At 49.3% G+C, this 15,868-nt stretch overlaps 1 protein-coding gene across 4 annotated transcripts in view; it reads right to left on the bottom strand.

Annotated features, from left to right (window-relative positions):
- Positions 1-13,684, bottom strand: part of wge (BAH domain and coiled-coil containing protein winged eye) — a 170,347-nt gene extending 156,663 nt beyond the window's left edge. For 3 of the 4 annotated variants that reach the window (XM_084604474.1, XM_084604476.1, XM_084604475.1), the window contains exon 1: positions 13,468-13,684. The gene's annotated coding sequence lies outside the window, so the exon portion shown is untranslated. The remainder of the gene's footprint in view (positions 1-13,467) is intronic. The other variant, XM_084604477.1, reaches the window with a different exon arrangement.
- Between the last annotated feature and the right edge of the window lie 2,184 nt (positions 13,685-15,868).

The raw sequence follows: 15,868 nt of genomic DNA, 5'->3' as shown, positions 1-15,868 counted from the left end.
TTGCCCCTCCGCGGTGGTGCAGTGGTAAGACACCCGACTATTGTGCCGGAGTACCCGGGCTCGATCCCGACCTCCGGCGGCTGCTTTTCGGTGGGCTGCGCGATGTCAGTTGTTGTTGTTGTTGTGGCTGTAAGAAGAAGAAAAAGAAAATGCACAGGCCTGCTACTGGCTCTGTAACTGAGCCACCTCCACTGCCTCGTGCGGACAGACGAGAAAATAGAGAAGAAAAAGAAGAGGGAGAGAAAGCCACGTGCCGCAACAACAGCCGTCGTCCACCACCTAAGCGGTGGCGGATGCAATGACGGCCTACAACAGATAAAAAATTTGGTGGCTGGCTAGCCCTCGCCGCAAGCGGCGTTGACCTACCGTCCCAGCCCCGTAGGGCCAGGAACTGCCACCCTTCACCCTCTCTCGCGTTAAAGGTCCCCAGGTGGTCGAAATTACTACGGAGCCCTCCACTACGGCACCCATTTATATATTTCCGCTTTCACTCCTACCGTCTTCCGTTCCTTTACGACGCGGTTCAAGTGTCCACAGAACAAGTGTGACAGATACTGCAGATATTTTCCGTATGTCTCACCGACTGGCCTACACATCTACACTCCTAAGATACTACGGTTGTCCTTTGCTGTAAGCCATTTAGTATTATTACAATTCCTCATTCAATCCCTCCCTCCCCAAAAGAAACAAATCTCGCCCCCTGTTCGTCATATGCCAAAAGCCGAACGCGTTCGTGAGCATCGCTCAAACAACACGAGCGTAACGTCAAAAAAGAGAGCAGGGCAGTCGCATTAGAGTGTCTCTCGGCTGGGAAAGAACATCCTGTAACGGAACATCCTTCAGCGAATCGACTAGAGCTTAAATATTGATAGTCCCAAATCACAGGTTGCGGTTCGGAAGAACAAAGTCGCGTGAGCTGCCTGCCTCGGCAGTTGGGCGGCCGTACAATGCGACAATGCGCGCCATTCTCATGCTACAAAGGATGCTCGTGTGCGGAGGTTTGCACGTCGCAGTGCTTCGATGTTGGTCGGATGTGATCCGATCGAAGCCTCTCGGGCAACCATGTCGCCTGGATTTCTACGGAAAAAACGTTCATTTTTTTTACTAACTCCCGCAACTGAAGTCTGAAGCTTTATCAGCCACATTTACCACGTTCAAATGCGGCCCCGTCTGCCCCACGTCACAGCACTACTTCCATGTGCGTGTTCCGAAAACACACGCGTCGTCATTATAGACGCAGTGAGTTTTGCAGTGTATACAATGAAGCGAAATTCCCATACTAAAAACATCCGGTTTCAGCCCGTTTTAATCTGGACGCTTGAAAACTCCGCATGTCGGGAAAAAAAAAAAAAAAAAAAAAAAAAAAGAAGAGAGACAATTTCGACTCTTTTAAAGCAATCTGAAACTTTGTGAAAAATCCGTCTCCGCCAAATCTCACATCTCGAATTTCATAAAAAAAAAAAAAAAGCGGAAGTTCTCCTAATAGAAGCTTACTGAATTCACAACAGTTTATGAACCTACACGCAGAGTACTTCGACACCCATTACACCGGAAGTACCATAGCAAAGTGCCCTCACCACGCCAGTCTACTTCCGACGTGGGCACAGATCAAGTACACTGACAGCGCACGCACAGTTTTGCTTATGAGGCGTCGTAAGACCATCATTGTTACAACACATTCTGTGCATGTGGTATTTCCGCCTTCACTCCCACCTTCTTTCCATTACGGTGCGGTTCAGGTGTCCACAGAACAAGTGACAGATGCTGCGCCTTTCCTTTCCTGTGAACCAGTTATAATTATAATTGACCTCCTGATGTAGCAAGCCACCCGCCGGACCGGTAGCGAGCAGCGTCAGTGCGGAAAGACGATAAGGGCCACGTACTCACGTACTCACATATACTTACGAAATATTCAAATGCACAACACTGTATTACAGATGCCGGTGTGCGGCCAGTAAAGAAAGCCCATCCGCGGAGACGGTATGCGCAACGCTAGAACTTTCGTCGCGTGCGCATTGGCAAGAAAACGCCATGGCGAATCAATCAATCAACAAATAGATTTTTAGTTTTCAAGAAAGCAAGCTGATCAATGGAGTTCCTGCCCACTATGCCATTGCATGCTTGGCGGCCGCTTGCTAAAGGTTCAATGGCCACAGTGCTCAACACCGGGTCGTCTCTATCGCTGGCGGAAGCTAACAGGAAACTAAACTGGAATACGGCCTATTTAAAACGTTCGGCAAGAGCCGTCACGTCCCTCCACTTTCTCCCCCATACACTTCTCTCTTTTGGCTTGGCTTGCGCTGGTTTGCGGATTTCGAAGACACCGTAACCACCAACAACGAACGGGCCAGCGTGCTGTCCCACTAACGGCTTTTGGCGAAAACTTCCGGGAGCACTGTTGAATCTATTACACTGCAGAAATGCGGAAGGCTGAGCGTTGCTGCGCTGCACATGGTTGCATCACGTTTGTTTTCATTATCATTATCAACTAAATGCACCGTCATAATCATCGCTACTGTCACCACTGTCATTGTCACTAATTGCAGCGTCCCTATCCCCGCTACTATCATCCTGACGGTAGACAATCAGGTGTACGATATGTACTTCACGATCCCGGACGTGGCGCAGTTGCATGGCTGAAACGTTCTACTGGAGGTTCGATTCCCAGTGGAAATAGGATTTTTATCTTTCTTATGACGTCATCTGATTGGCAATTATAGCGTGACCAGATGGACGCCGACAGTATGAGCCAAGGCTTTCGCCCTAATATTAAACCGCTAAATAAAGACGTACACAAGATAGGTGGAACTGAGTTTTCCCCTTCAAGTGGTGATGCGAGGAAACACTTGTTGATGAGGGTATCGATGTTCTTGATGTAATGATGGTTCGGATCCGCAAACATTCACATTACTCAACGGCAGAGAAGAAAGGTTAACCATTTACTTACGATATAAATAAAAGAAGAAGAAACAAGCGAGAAGAAAACTGTTGTCATGACTGAACCGTTGATTAAACCCAGAGCGCTTCTCATTTAAGTCTTCTGTCTCCGCCCTTGGCGGGGATAGAAACCAATAAGCAATCAGCCGACACTTCTCACGAATCAATCGTTAGGGAAATAGTTTCAGTCAGCTAATCAATAGCTGGGGAAAGGATATGAGCTAATCAAATACTTGGAAAGGAGGGGTCCCAAGCAAGCATACAAAGAGCGCTGAAGCTAATCGCACTACATTCCGAACCTCTGCCTTCCCCTACATTCTTTTTTTCCGCGCACGTGCATACGGGACAAACATATGCCGCGGGAACAATCGCCCGAGGTTCTTAAAAAAGAAAAAAAAAGGGGGGGGGGGGGGGGAAACCTATCGTTCAGGGGTCAAGCGCTCAGTGGCAACACCCTCTTCTGAGCACCCAAAGCTCAAACGACCCATTTGCGCCGCATAGCGCACCCACCGATCAGCCACCACACATCTGCATGCAGGCGCACACTGACATCGCGAAGCAGCTACCTCGCGTGTATAAAAAAAAAATAGTATACACTCTGTGCGGGAGACCGAATGCCGCATTAGAAAGTTCAGTGAACCTCACAGGCGGCAACTTGAAAACTGCACGGCCGCACTGCGAGCGCTGTTCTGGCTTCTTCGACACCGCGCCCGCCGCTTATGCGCAACAGACTCCGCACAGACAGCTGCAGAGCTGCGTTTATTCCTTTCCGTGAGCCGTCCTGGTCTGTCGCGCGAGGCACTTTGCGCACTTAACTCGCGCACGGAGTGCACGACTAACAGTTTAGGGCCATTTTTTTTAATCTACACCAGCTACACTAGTGTAGCAAAAAACAATTGGAGGTATAGGAGATTTGCTACACTAGTGTAGCTGGTGTAGGTTAAAAAAAAAAAATGGCCCTTTTAGCTGAAACGGCGCTCGAGTCGGTAAACGCCATTCTGAAGCGCTGAAGCGAGCGCTTCTGACAACAGAACAGTTGGACGCAGGAAACGCGACGACAGCTATATGCGTCAGAAGCGATGGCGAACCGTTCAGTCGAAGACGACTTCAGTATACAGTTTCGAACTCGCCACGGGACGCGCGGCCGCCGTTCTGGGAAGCCCCACGAGGATGGAATGAAACGAGATCGCCGCATACTATACGGTTTCGTCTTTTCCGCGTCAACCCGCTGCGAACTATCGACTAGAGTGATTCCCGCTTCCGAGAAAAGTCCTGCGAAGTGACGGTCTCTGCGGCCGGTTACAAAAGTAATAAGTACATCCCGCAGCACAGTCGACGGATACGGTGTGTCGGCATTTGAATTCGTAAAAAGTATGCAAACTGATCCCTTTTGGGACGAATTTCAGTTCTTGAAATTACAAGGACGCCAGAGCCGACGAACCAATGCAGGCGAACTTCGTATGGCATGGACCCTGCACTCCCAAGTAAGAAATATAAATTACAGAAATATGTGACTGAATACCTTTTAAGCTCATGAGTGTGGACAGGATTTGCGAGTCCGCGAAGGTTGTCACATCGTTTTATCGAGAAATTGATTTCTCGGTAAAAAAATGGTTGCAAGAGGTAATGTGAAAAATTTGGCCGATGCGGAGTAATTAATTAGGGCAAAAAAAAGGTCAATTCGACGTCAAAATAGCCAAGAACGTCGATACAGTGCGCGCAAACGTCAAAGCAGCCACGGACGTCGAAATTGTGCAGGAAACGTGCAAAAACATTGCGAAGCTTTAAGGTCAGGCCTCGTCATTGCTTTAAAACATCGAAAACAGACACTCAAGACTAAAAGAGGGAAAAATGGCGGCCATTGAGTGCACAGAGTCGCAGGAGAGGCTTTCGCCTGACCATACTTGGGAGAGATCTAAGTGCCTCCACCAAACACCAGGGGGGGCTTAAATACTAATAACTTTTTGTTAAAATTCTAGTTTTTACACAAAATTCTCTAAATACACCCTGTCCACGAGTCTTGTATCTGCAATGCACCCTGGCCAATCCTCTGTCGTGCGTATGTGCCATTACGACTGAGGATATCATCATGAACAGACGCACCTAATGGGGAATAAATAAGAACTACTCTTAACCTAGCAATATTTTGTTCCCGTTCCAATCGACAACCGCACGTGCCGACAGGCAGAGAGACAACAGTGACGGCAGACGCGTGGCGTCGCTTGAGCCTCCTCGGCGTAGAATGAAACGAACACAACCAGAGCAGCGTTGGAGCAGAGCCACTCATCAACGCCCAGAAGATGGTTGGTTTGGTTTATGGGGTTTAACGCCCAAACGAAGTGGCGTCCATGTGCAGTGCGATGTCAGCGCACGTTAAAGATCCCCAGGTGGTCGAAATTACTCCGTAGCCCTCCACTACCGGCTCCCCTTTCTCTCTTTACACTTTCACTCCCACCTTCCTCCCTTCCCTTACGGCGCGGTTCAGGTGTCCACAGATCAAGTGTGACAGATACTGCGCCTTTCCCTTCCTGTGAACGAATTATTAGTATCATTAAAGCCCCAAAGCGACTCAAACTTTGAGAGACGCCGTAGTGGAGGTCTCCGGAAATTTCGACCACCTGGGGTTCTTTAACGTGCACTGACATCGCACAGCACACGGGTGCCTTGCTTTTCGCCTCCACTGAAAAGCGGCCGCCGCGGCTGGGATTCGATTCCGCATCATTGGTCCCTGTAGTCGAGCGCCGTAACCACTGCACTACCGCGGTGGAGGGCGACGCCCAGAAGAAGACGTAAAAAGCCTAGAAGATATTTTGTACTGGAAGGATATATATACCTGTACGCAGGTGAAAAACGCTTTCTGTGCGCGGGATTTGAAAGGCGATGGAGGGCAGAGTTCTGAATGCAAATCGATTCCACTGAATATTTTAGGCTTTCTTTATATTTACTTTTCTTTAATTCTAGCGAGTTACTTTGGCAAACGTAAGCAAGTAACGCGCAGACCACGAAGTTCCGCGCACGTTGTAGAGATATTGTGCGCCTAATTCCAACCTGAAATAGCCGCTAGGGGCACAAGAACTTGCAATATAGGTGCGTGCGTGTGTGCCTACATATGCGCGCGCGTGTGAGACGTACGCGCACAGCAGCTGCGCGCGTGACACGAGAACGCGAAAAAAAAAGAAAAAAAAAAAGAAGCTTCGACCTGCTTCGGAAAGGAAAAGTACACCAGTAAAAGCCAGATGCAGTGAGAAATGCATTCGCCCGGTTATCTATAGTAGACGAATATGGAACCACACTGCGAAACCAGCTGCTGAATGTAATAACCGCGGTAACGAGCTCGCAAACAACGAATTCTCGACGAAAAAGTAAAAAAGGGGCATAAGAACCCCCGTCGCGTGCGCAATGCTTTAGGCCCAAGGCCCAAGTGGTACAAGTCCCCCTAAATAGGAAAGGGAGCAATGCTATAGAGATTGAAATTTACGACCCCTCCACAGTTTCGTGCACCGATCCGCAGTATATATATCTTGTTTTCTAGCTATAGCTGTCTCCTTCATTTTGAACTTCGCAGGAAAATAACGAAAAAAAAAATAATAAGAGGTTTGGGGGGGGGGGGGGGGGGCGCAAAAACTATTTCTTCGATTTCATACTCAAGAAACCCATACGTAGTAGTTACTCGCTGGTCGCCTTTCACACTGAAGAGGTTGGGTTGGGTTGTGGGGTTCAACGTCCCAAAGCGACTCGGGCCATGAGAGACGCCGTAGTGGAGGACTCCGGAAATTTCGACCACCAGGGGTTCTTTAATGTGCACTGACATCGCACAGCACATGGGCGCCTTGCTTTTCGCCTCCATCGAAAAGCTGCCGTCGAGGCCGGGATTCGATCCCGCGTCCTTGGGAACAGTAGTTGAGCGCCGTAACCACTGCGCACCCTGGCTTTTTTTTTTCTTTTCTTTATTGCATGAATTGGTACAAATACGCGGGGCTTCTCACATTGAAGAAACTTGTACGTAGTAGTTATCCGCTGATCGCCTCACGTATCCGATTTCTTGCTATAGTCATCAACGGAAGTTTTTCCTTAGAATTTCTCTATTTTGTTCGCTGCATTTCAGAGTTTTTTTCTTAATTTTCCATGCTTTTTTTTTTGTGCGCAAGCTTGCGTACTATGCTCGAGTGTTTCGTTTCCCGCACCCACAAACACGGAGCTAACAGCGGCCGCCAATAAAGTTCTTTCCTCCTCCTCCCATAGAAAGCTTGCACGAACGCTGTCACCAGGTTTGAGATCACAAGCGCGGCCGCGGTGGTGTAGTGGTTAAGATGCCCGACTACTGTGCCGCAGTACCCGGGTTCGATACCGACAGTGCATGCATGTTAAAGATTCCCACGTGGTCGAAATTACTCCGCAGCCCTCCACTACGGCTCTTTCTCTTTCTCCACTTTCACTTTCCTCCCTTCCATTACAGTGCAGTTCAGGTGCCCACAAAACAAGTGTGACAGATGCTAAGCCTTTCCCTTTCTGTGAACCAATTATTATATCATTAAGCGCGGTGAAAACGAGCGCGCGTTTCTAGTCCGCGTACGACGACCGCCTCCTGCCAGCACTGTAGAAGCTATAAGTTCCGGTCTCCGTCGTCGCCCTTGTGTGGTCGCGTGCAACTCATTGATAATGCTGGAAACGAGACCAAAAACGACAGGAATTTTTCACGCCCGGTCTGGCCACCTACGAACGAAGACCGAGCCAATCATTGCCGCTTTTGTGACTGCGATGATCGAAAACTGTTCCGCCTCGTGTCACGCGCCGAGTCTTGCACGCCTGCAACGCGAGAAGTCCACCCAGCCCTGCTGCTGACACTTTGCGAAGCCCGGTCGTGTTGGTAAGCCGTCGGCTCCGGAGCCATGAGAAGGTCGGTGGTTAGATCAGGTGACTACAGCAGAGAACGGTTTGGTTTATGGGGATTAACGTCCCAAGGCGACTCAGAATATGAGAGACGTCGCACTGATCACATCGCACAGCACACGGGTGCCTTGTTTTTCGCCTCCATCTAAAAGCGGCCGGCCTTGGGCATAGCAGTAGAGCCCCACTGCACCACCGCGGCGGTGTTTAGCAGATAACGGTTGCATTTCTTTCTTTCATTACCTAACGGCGTATGTTGCGGGCTGAAGTGTCACTATACTGCGGAGTTCTGCGAATGCTTGCGCAATCAGAAGAGTATGCATAAACTCGGGCTGAAACATAATCGGGTTGAAACATACTCATTCGCTATGAGGGAATAATGACTGCTTCTCAGTTAAGTAGGTGGGCATTCTGATGAAATTACACGCAGAATCAGCTATGCGCTAGCCGGGGTGCAGACCGCGAAAAACGCGAAAGCTAGGTCCACGCGAAAATTATGTAGTTCGTACAATGTAAATCACTAGCTGAATGTTTACATATCCAGCCTACCGGCTAAGGAATCGAATCCTCTCTTGACAACGTCTCTTTTGACGTGGCAAGGAAATATTCTTATTGTTAATATGCACCCGAGCAGTCAATCACGCAGACGCAAAGCCGCAACGAACGAGGACCACTGATAAACAGGACTCGGCGCCGACATTAACTTGGTGCGGGCTGTATTCGGTGATTCGTCGCAAAAGTGGGAGCGTAAAAGAAACGGGGACAAGGCATAGACGACAGAACAAGCACCGACTCGGCGCCTGTGTCGTCTCTCTGATTTCTTTCTTAATGAGCCAACCAACCAAAATCGCCACTTTTTCCTCAGTCCATTACTCAAACGGAGATATCGATAGCCTCTACCACTCTCACAGCTGTGTTTCGACCCGAAAGCTTCCCCCGTCCTATGCACGTCACCCCCGCCGTGGGAGCCAGCACTCTGGTCAGTGCCTTGCATCTCTGCGCGCAACCGGCGGCCAAGGCTTCGCGAGGTTAGCAAAAGAACACAGCAACGCATTGTCCTCTCATAATCAAGGGTCTAAGAAGCAGGCGGAAAAGCAACGCGCAGGCGCTCACTTCGTCGGTGATCGCAGCTTCGGAAAACTTACCTCCACAAGCTCCCCGACCGGAAGCGGAAAACACGCCGAGCGACAGGCGAACGCGCGCGCTCACGAACAGCCCCTTTCGGTTTCTTCGGAGACAACCCTAAGTATCAATGCAATCGGTGATGCTCCATGTCACAATCGAAAATTCCCTCAACCAGACCCCAAATCTCAATTTCAGGCTATTTTACCTTGCAGCAGCTTGAATACATCGCCATCAGTTATGAAAGACGCGGCAGTGGATGGCTCCGGAAATTTTAACCACCAAGGGTTTTCAATGTGCACTGACATCTCACAGCACACGTGCGCTTCCTTTTCGGTCTGGTTTAGGAGTTTTAACGTCCCAAAGCGACTAAGGCTATATAGACGCCGTAGTGAAGGGCTCTGGAAATGTCGACCATCTGGAGTTCTTTAACGTGAATTGACATCACACAGCACATCGGCGCCTAGCTTTGTCGCCTCCACTGAAAAGCGGCCGCCGAGGCCGGGATTCGATTCAAGCGACCTAACCACTGCACCACTGCGGCGGGTGCCTTGCTTTTCGCCTCCATCACAAAGTGTCCGAGAATCCTGCATCCTTGGGCGCAGAAGTCAAGCGCCTTAACCACTGCACCACTGCGGCGGGGCGAAACACATTTGTTTCGCGAAATTACGTAAACATTCCCATTTCACGAAATGTTAGCTCCCAATTGCCCAAAAACATCACCATGCACCAACTGTTTGTGCGTGTGCGCGTGTGGCACAGTTCCATCAGTGTTCCCATGGACCCGCCAGTCTGCAGCACGCGTGCCAACGCAGGACATGCTGACGACGAATTTAAAGATGTATTATATACTTTCAGAACGAGCCCAAGCTATATTCATCCGGCAGGTATGTTAATTTCTAGGCGTTAAGTTACCATCGCTAGGCTTTGTCCTGGATGTTGCGAAAACTTGACAACGATATATCAATGCCGGGCGCTTCCTCGGGAGTAATTACATTTCCACCCTGTTTGTAAGACGTCACGACCGAAAGCTCCCGAGTCCGCCTTCTGGACAGTGACTGGAGCTATGGTTCTTAGTGCTCTATTGCAGGCAAATATGCTTTAGTTAGACAATAAATGTGGACGAGACTGTCATCAACTGGAGCTCGCTTAATTCGAGTTTCCGGTTTATACGAAACGCAGCAACGGCCCCGTAAATTTTCAGTGCATTAAGAAAGGCTTTCCTTCGAGCGCGGACTACGCAGAGGAGATTATTTTTAGAGGTTTTGTAATACATGCAGGAAATGCAAACGCAGGCCTTGGAAAAGACGCCTTTTTGAAAAACAGCATGGGGTAGTTTAAATTCAAAAGGATAGACTCTTTTCGTGCATGAAGCCAAGCTGCGAACGTGATGTCGCGGCACACAAAACAGTGATAATGGCTGTAACGAGTCCGGTTCATTCGAAAACAAAAACAAGCAATGGGTGACAGCTTTACGCGCGTATTGTTATGATGTCAACTACCCATCAATGACGTTAAATGTTTCGCTCCTTTTGTAACAACGCGCCACTGACTCTTAACCCTTTTAATGACAAGTTTTGGGGGGACTGCTGCACCCTCCCTGCTGGGTGTTTTTCACGTTAGCCGGGATTTGTTACATGTTAGTTCCGAGGCAAGCTAGTAATGCACAACGAAGCTCTGTAGGACTAGTTAAATATTTTTATTACGCTGTGCAGGTTTCCTCTTGCTGCCCGTTTTTATAGGTGGCAGGATCACTTCCTCGATATGTAATCTTCTTCTCCCCTTAGGGCATATCGCTGTCTTCGTTCGACAACCTTTTTGGCTCAGCTGCTTCATCGCAGTCGTTTTCATTCCAGTAAGAATTCACTGGCAGTTTCTCATCACCTTCGTGCTTCAAGCCGTGGACGCACGTGACACACTGTCTCGTCATGGAAGCAGTGCTGACGACGAGAAAGCGACACGGTGCTGTTGATGGTGACGACGTAGATGGAGAAACACCCGATCCACATGTTTCAAATTTACCCCGCAATATTTATGCGTGGCTTCTCCATACACGGCACATGTCCGCATCATTATTGTTATGCGAGTATAGTATCGGGAGTGGCAATTAAAGTGCTAATAAATGACGTTAGATATTAATGCGCATGAGGGAAAGCAACGTTATTCGCAGTTGTTCGATGGAACGAAAGCTCAATCCCAAAGCTGCACTGAGTCAACGAGCTGTTCGGAAGAGTTCACGCCTGCAGCGGCAGGAACTGAGAAACTACGTGGCTCAAAAACAGTGTCACGCGGAAACACGGGACCGCTGTGGGGGTAGGTCCCAGCTGGTAGTGAAAGTGAAGACCGCACAGGCTAGCCGGGCCGATCAATCAAGCAGGAACATTCATTCCAGCGTGCTTTTCATTAACCGGAGTGTTTTTCCGCAATCGCAGCGCGCATGCGCAGAAACGCTAAAATGGCGGAACGCCACCGCGGTTTTGCCACGACTCATTATTCGAGTTCGCATATCGTCCAGGGTCTTCGCGCTGCGAACAAAGTGCGACATTACGAGTATCTGTTCAATGGGCAAAATAAAGCGACTTCTCTAGCCGGGCCTGAACTCGCAGAGTAACTGAGGCTGGTTTTCAGGCTCCAAAATTCAATGTGAACGGCTGTTGCCGGTCTGCTGAGTAGCCGGCGGAATGTGCTTGTTGAATATTTTTATTAGAATGGACTACACTCGCAGTCTCACGCTCGACCTTGTCACCAGCGAGGTACTGCGCTAGGGTTGTACAAAACTCGTGCTCAGGGCGTGGCGCACTGCTACAGCCTCCAAGTGTGACGGTCGACCTGACAACGTTCTGTTTGCCATAAACAGCGATAGGAGGAAAAGGCAAGTTCGTGGTTCTCCGACGTTAAGTCCACATTTGCGCATGCGGGAGCCAGCGATACTGTCGCATCGCTACATTACACAGATGAACGAGTTTAACGGGCACATTTCCTTTGGTATCACCTTATGCGCAGTCGTGCGGCAGGTTCTGACGACGTTCCTGCACTTGCACACCGAGAACAGGATAAGGAGTGCCCCCAATCCAGCCAACACTGAAGTACTGCTTTAGTACTAGGCGCTCTGCAGTACTCTTCGCCCTATCAAACAGAGGGCATATCAAGCGCGGTTATCAGGGAGCTCAACCTCAATATGGAGGCTCAGTAGTCGCCGCCGCTCGAGTGCTTGCCGGATGGCTGTTCGGTTGGCGGTCGGCTGAACAAGGAGCGACAGGAATGCGAAACGCGGCCCCGCTCAAAGCAGCTATATTACCATCATTCAGAGCCCCACAATGACGCAGCAGAGCAGCCGACGCGGCGGCACCGAAATGGCAGTTGACGTGTACAACAGTATACGTCCAATTGACGCTCCTTCTTTTGAGGATGATGCATGACAGCGATCGAGGCCCCCTTACTGCCTCGTAGGGCGGACGCGAAATCCTCGTCACTCGAGATCCCTGCGGCGGCAGGAGCAGGCATGGCATCGCAAAAGCAGTACGCGATAGTCAAAAGCTTCGCCGCTGCCGTCGGTGTTCAGTCCTGAGAAGGCTCCCCCCCCCCCCCCCTCCCTCCCTTGCCTGGCAGGCACAGAATATATGCGCAACGACAAGACACGCACACACAAATAAAAAGGAAGAAAGCACAGGAACGCAGCCGCCGAGAGCGCTAGAACAAGTCTGCCGTCGAGCCAAAGTTGGCGGCGCAGAAACTGGTTATGCCGCCGTGGTTCGCCAATGCAAAGGCAGGCTCCTGCTGATGGTGCGAGGGGACCAGGCTGCTGTGGCGCTAGTCGTGGACACGCCAGACAGCAGCGCGACGAAAGTCGACGCGAAAAGACTGCGCCAGCAGAGGGGAGAGGACCGACCATACGAGAAAGGCAGCACGACAACGCCGCCGGCGACCTCGTCTGTGGAATATAATCTCTAGGCTGTAAAGTGCACGCACAAGGCGCTCGCCGCCGCAGCGCCTACGCTCGAGCGAAAGCTCGCTGAGAGCGCGACACGCCGCGCTGAGAGGCTGGCGGACTTTTAAACACATGCAGAGGACATTTAAAAAGAGCACGCGGCGTAGCCGCCAAAGGACAGCTCCAAATCGCCAGTCAGAGTTGTGGAAAACGAGCCGGTCGACGCGTATCGCGTGTCACTGCGTTCTTGGCCGTTTTAAGAGCCCGAATGGTAGCGGTTTACTGTACCAACCGTGCACACGGTAGTCTGCGATGGGAGTCGTCGTGCCGCTGCGACGAACACGGGCGCACCAGCGACTCATCGTCTCGCTGGGCACACCACGTCCGGCGCGGCTGGCTCGGTGGTGAACAGATTAAACACAAACACGAGGCGCGTGACAACGCCGGAGTCATATTCTGTGTGAGAGCGGTGCGCCCGAAGAGAAGTTTCGGTAAGTTCGGCGGGCAAACCGGCTGTGGTGGAAGCAAAGCAGCGCCCGTCGGGCGGGCGAGGTGCCGGGGCGGAGACAGGCCGCGATCGGGCGTCTACTCACCTCCCAACTGCACTTTGGACCGGGTTCGTCGAAGCTACGGGCCGATGATGCGTGTATCCGCACGAGTATCCGAATCGTATCCGCAGCACCCACGTATACGCGAACAGCACAACACATACGTTGAGTACCACAACATAAATATCGGAGCACTTTTTTTCAGAGGCAAAAATGGATGGACTCGCGCATTGCAGGCAGCGAGACGACGGCGTAGTAACCGACGTCACTGCTCGGGTCGCCTCTGGCTGCTCGCCTATTGGTCAGGGAGGTGTGGCGGATGCAACTCGTGACCAATCCTAGCGAAGTCTGAAAACAAGTCACAAAATAAAACAAAAGGCGGGTTAACGTTTGTGGCGCCAGCTATTGGGTGTAAAATAAAGCTAGACGCGTGGTGCGACGCTCAAAGCAGCGATGCAATGTTGTAGCCTCCGAGACGTTCAAACTAAAAAATTAAGTTCTCGGAGGCATTTCGGAGGGTTTTTGATGCTAAGGTAGAGGGCGGCTTTTATTGTCTTTTTCTGGTCGCGCAGCTTTATTTTTTTTCCTCTCTGTCGCTGATAAGAAGTGGAGCATGTTGAGGAGGTGCGCATTCGCATTCTTTGGCATTAGATCGCTGAACGTTGTTGACTGCACTGACCGCACTGACTGCATGGCTTCACCTGCATACACTTTGTGCGCAGTAGCAGACATGCGCGGCGAGCTCCGGCTACTGCTCAGCGCGAGCTAATACAGCGAGCGGTTTACGCTGGTAATTTCCCTCTGTGATGGGATTTCACCTTAGCAACTACCAGCTGTGGAGGACGACAAAGGTAGCATGACACTGCTTTGTTTTACAGCTAGTTGCTGGCAATGCGCGACATTTCTTTTGAAAGAGGGGGGCGGGTGTTAACAATTCAACAGAATATGCAGATCGCATTGCACAACGTTGGTGCGACATAACTACATCATTACTACATACATCATTTTACATTTTCCTTTGCTCTATACTGCGCAGTGATACGTGATTGAGCACTATTATGGTAAGATGCTTGTTGTGATGTGTATATGTGAGCGAAAACGAGAGCGACGCGACGAGGCGGCGAAAGCGATCACCGTTCGCTTTGTGATGTCAATCAAAATTATGAAACATGGCTAAATTATAGTTAAGAGAGTTATTTTTGTGGTACTGCTTGACTGTGATGATTTGGAGGGCAGTGAAAACTAGCTAGCTATCATGTAGTTGCATATATATCAGCCCGTTCTTCCTTCTGTTTTAATTCAATTTGTTTGCAACAAAACCACTGTACTGCTACTATATCATATATGGCCCTAGATTTGACAGTTGTCTTGCAGTTAATGCGATGTTATATTGCTTAAATATGTAATTTCTGAACTTATATCTTTATGTCATTGATTTATGTACACCGAAAGCAGAAATGTCCTGGTGTATACCCTTCTCCTCGAATGGAAATGTTTTTTATTCAAGCCTTGGAGACAATGATGACAAATCGATGTGCATTTTAATGAAAAGGGATCTTTTTAAACCAGAAAAGACAGAAGAAAGAAAAAAGATATAACTGCCACTGCGTGTTATTATAAGTATAGGTCCAATGACAACAGTACAATTGTTATGCAGGGCTCCGTGAAGCTAGGCAGCCATTCACCTTCAAGTTGTGACTACGGAATAGTCTGCATTGTTGATTGTCACAATTTTCAGTTGTATGGCAGGAAAACAAACATCCCATTTTTCACGAATTTTGCCAACAATTAATATACCTATTGTTGCCGAACAAAAATCAGCATAACCATAGAGCGAAACAGTTTACCTTTAATGGAGCAAAAGTTGTATGACAATGTCTTCAGCATATCCTTGAATTGTGGTATATGCCACATTTCATAAAGAGCAGTTATAGTGCTTTTTGCATCCAAGTTATGTGAATGCTGGTGGCATCACATACTTCTCTGTTGAAATGTAGCCAAGCCCACTTATAACAATATTGAAGTGCCATGAAAATATTATTGTTATAATCGGGTGAAGCCAAAAAATGCAAGAAAATACCATAGACTTGAGAAAGTTTAATGAGGGTAAGTGGGCCACACTTTTCACTTATTCCCACGCAGAAACCTGTAATCAGTCAGCTTTGACTGCCTCATGCCAATCTTGCTGAAAACTTTTTGCAAGGCGCCCAACTTCTGAAAGTAGCAGACTGAAAGCCTTGATCATTCATAGTACTTCCTGGTGCGGTTTGGCTGGCGCAGTCGCAGTATGTATAAGTTATTTTTTCTGTTAGAGTTGGCACTTAGTGACCGAATAGAATACATGGTAAGCTGACAATACCAGGGCTTTTCATTGTTATAACCTATATAGTGTTCAAAGCGGTATTGTTATAAGAGGGCTTGACTGTACTCTCAAAATTTTTTGCTG

Source organism: Amblyomma maculatum, chromosome 5 (assembly GCF_055883805.1).
Source record: "Amblyomma maculatum isolate TAMU_Amacu chromosome 5, ASM5588380v1, whole genome shotgun sequence".
Lineage (NCBI taxonomy): Eukaryota > Metazoa > Arthropoda > Arachnida > Ixodida > Ixodidae > Amblyomma > Amblyomma maculatum.
The sequence above is the reverse complement of the archived record's forward strand: the minus strand, read 5'-3'. Positions and strand labels throughout refer to the sequence as shown.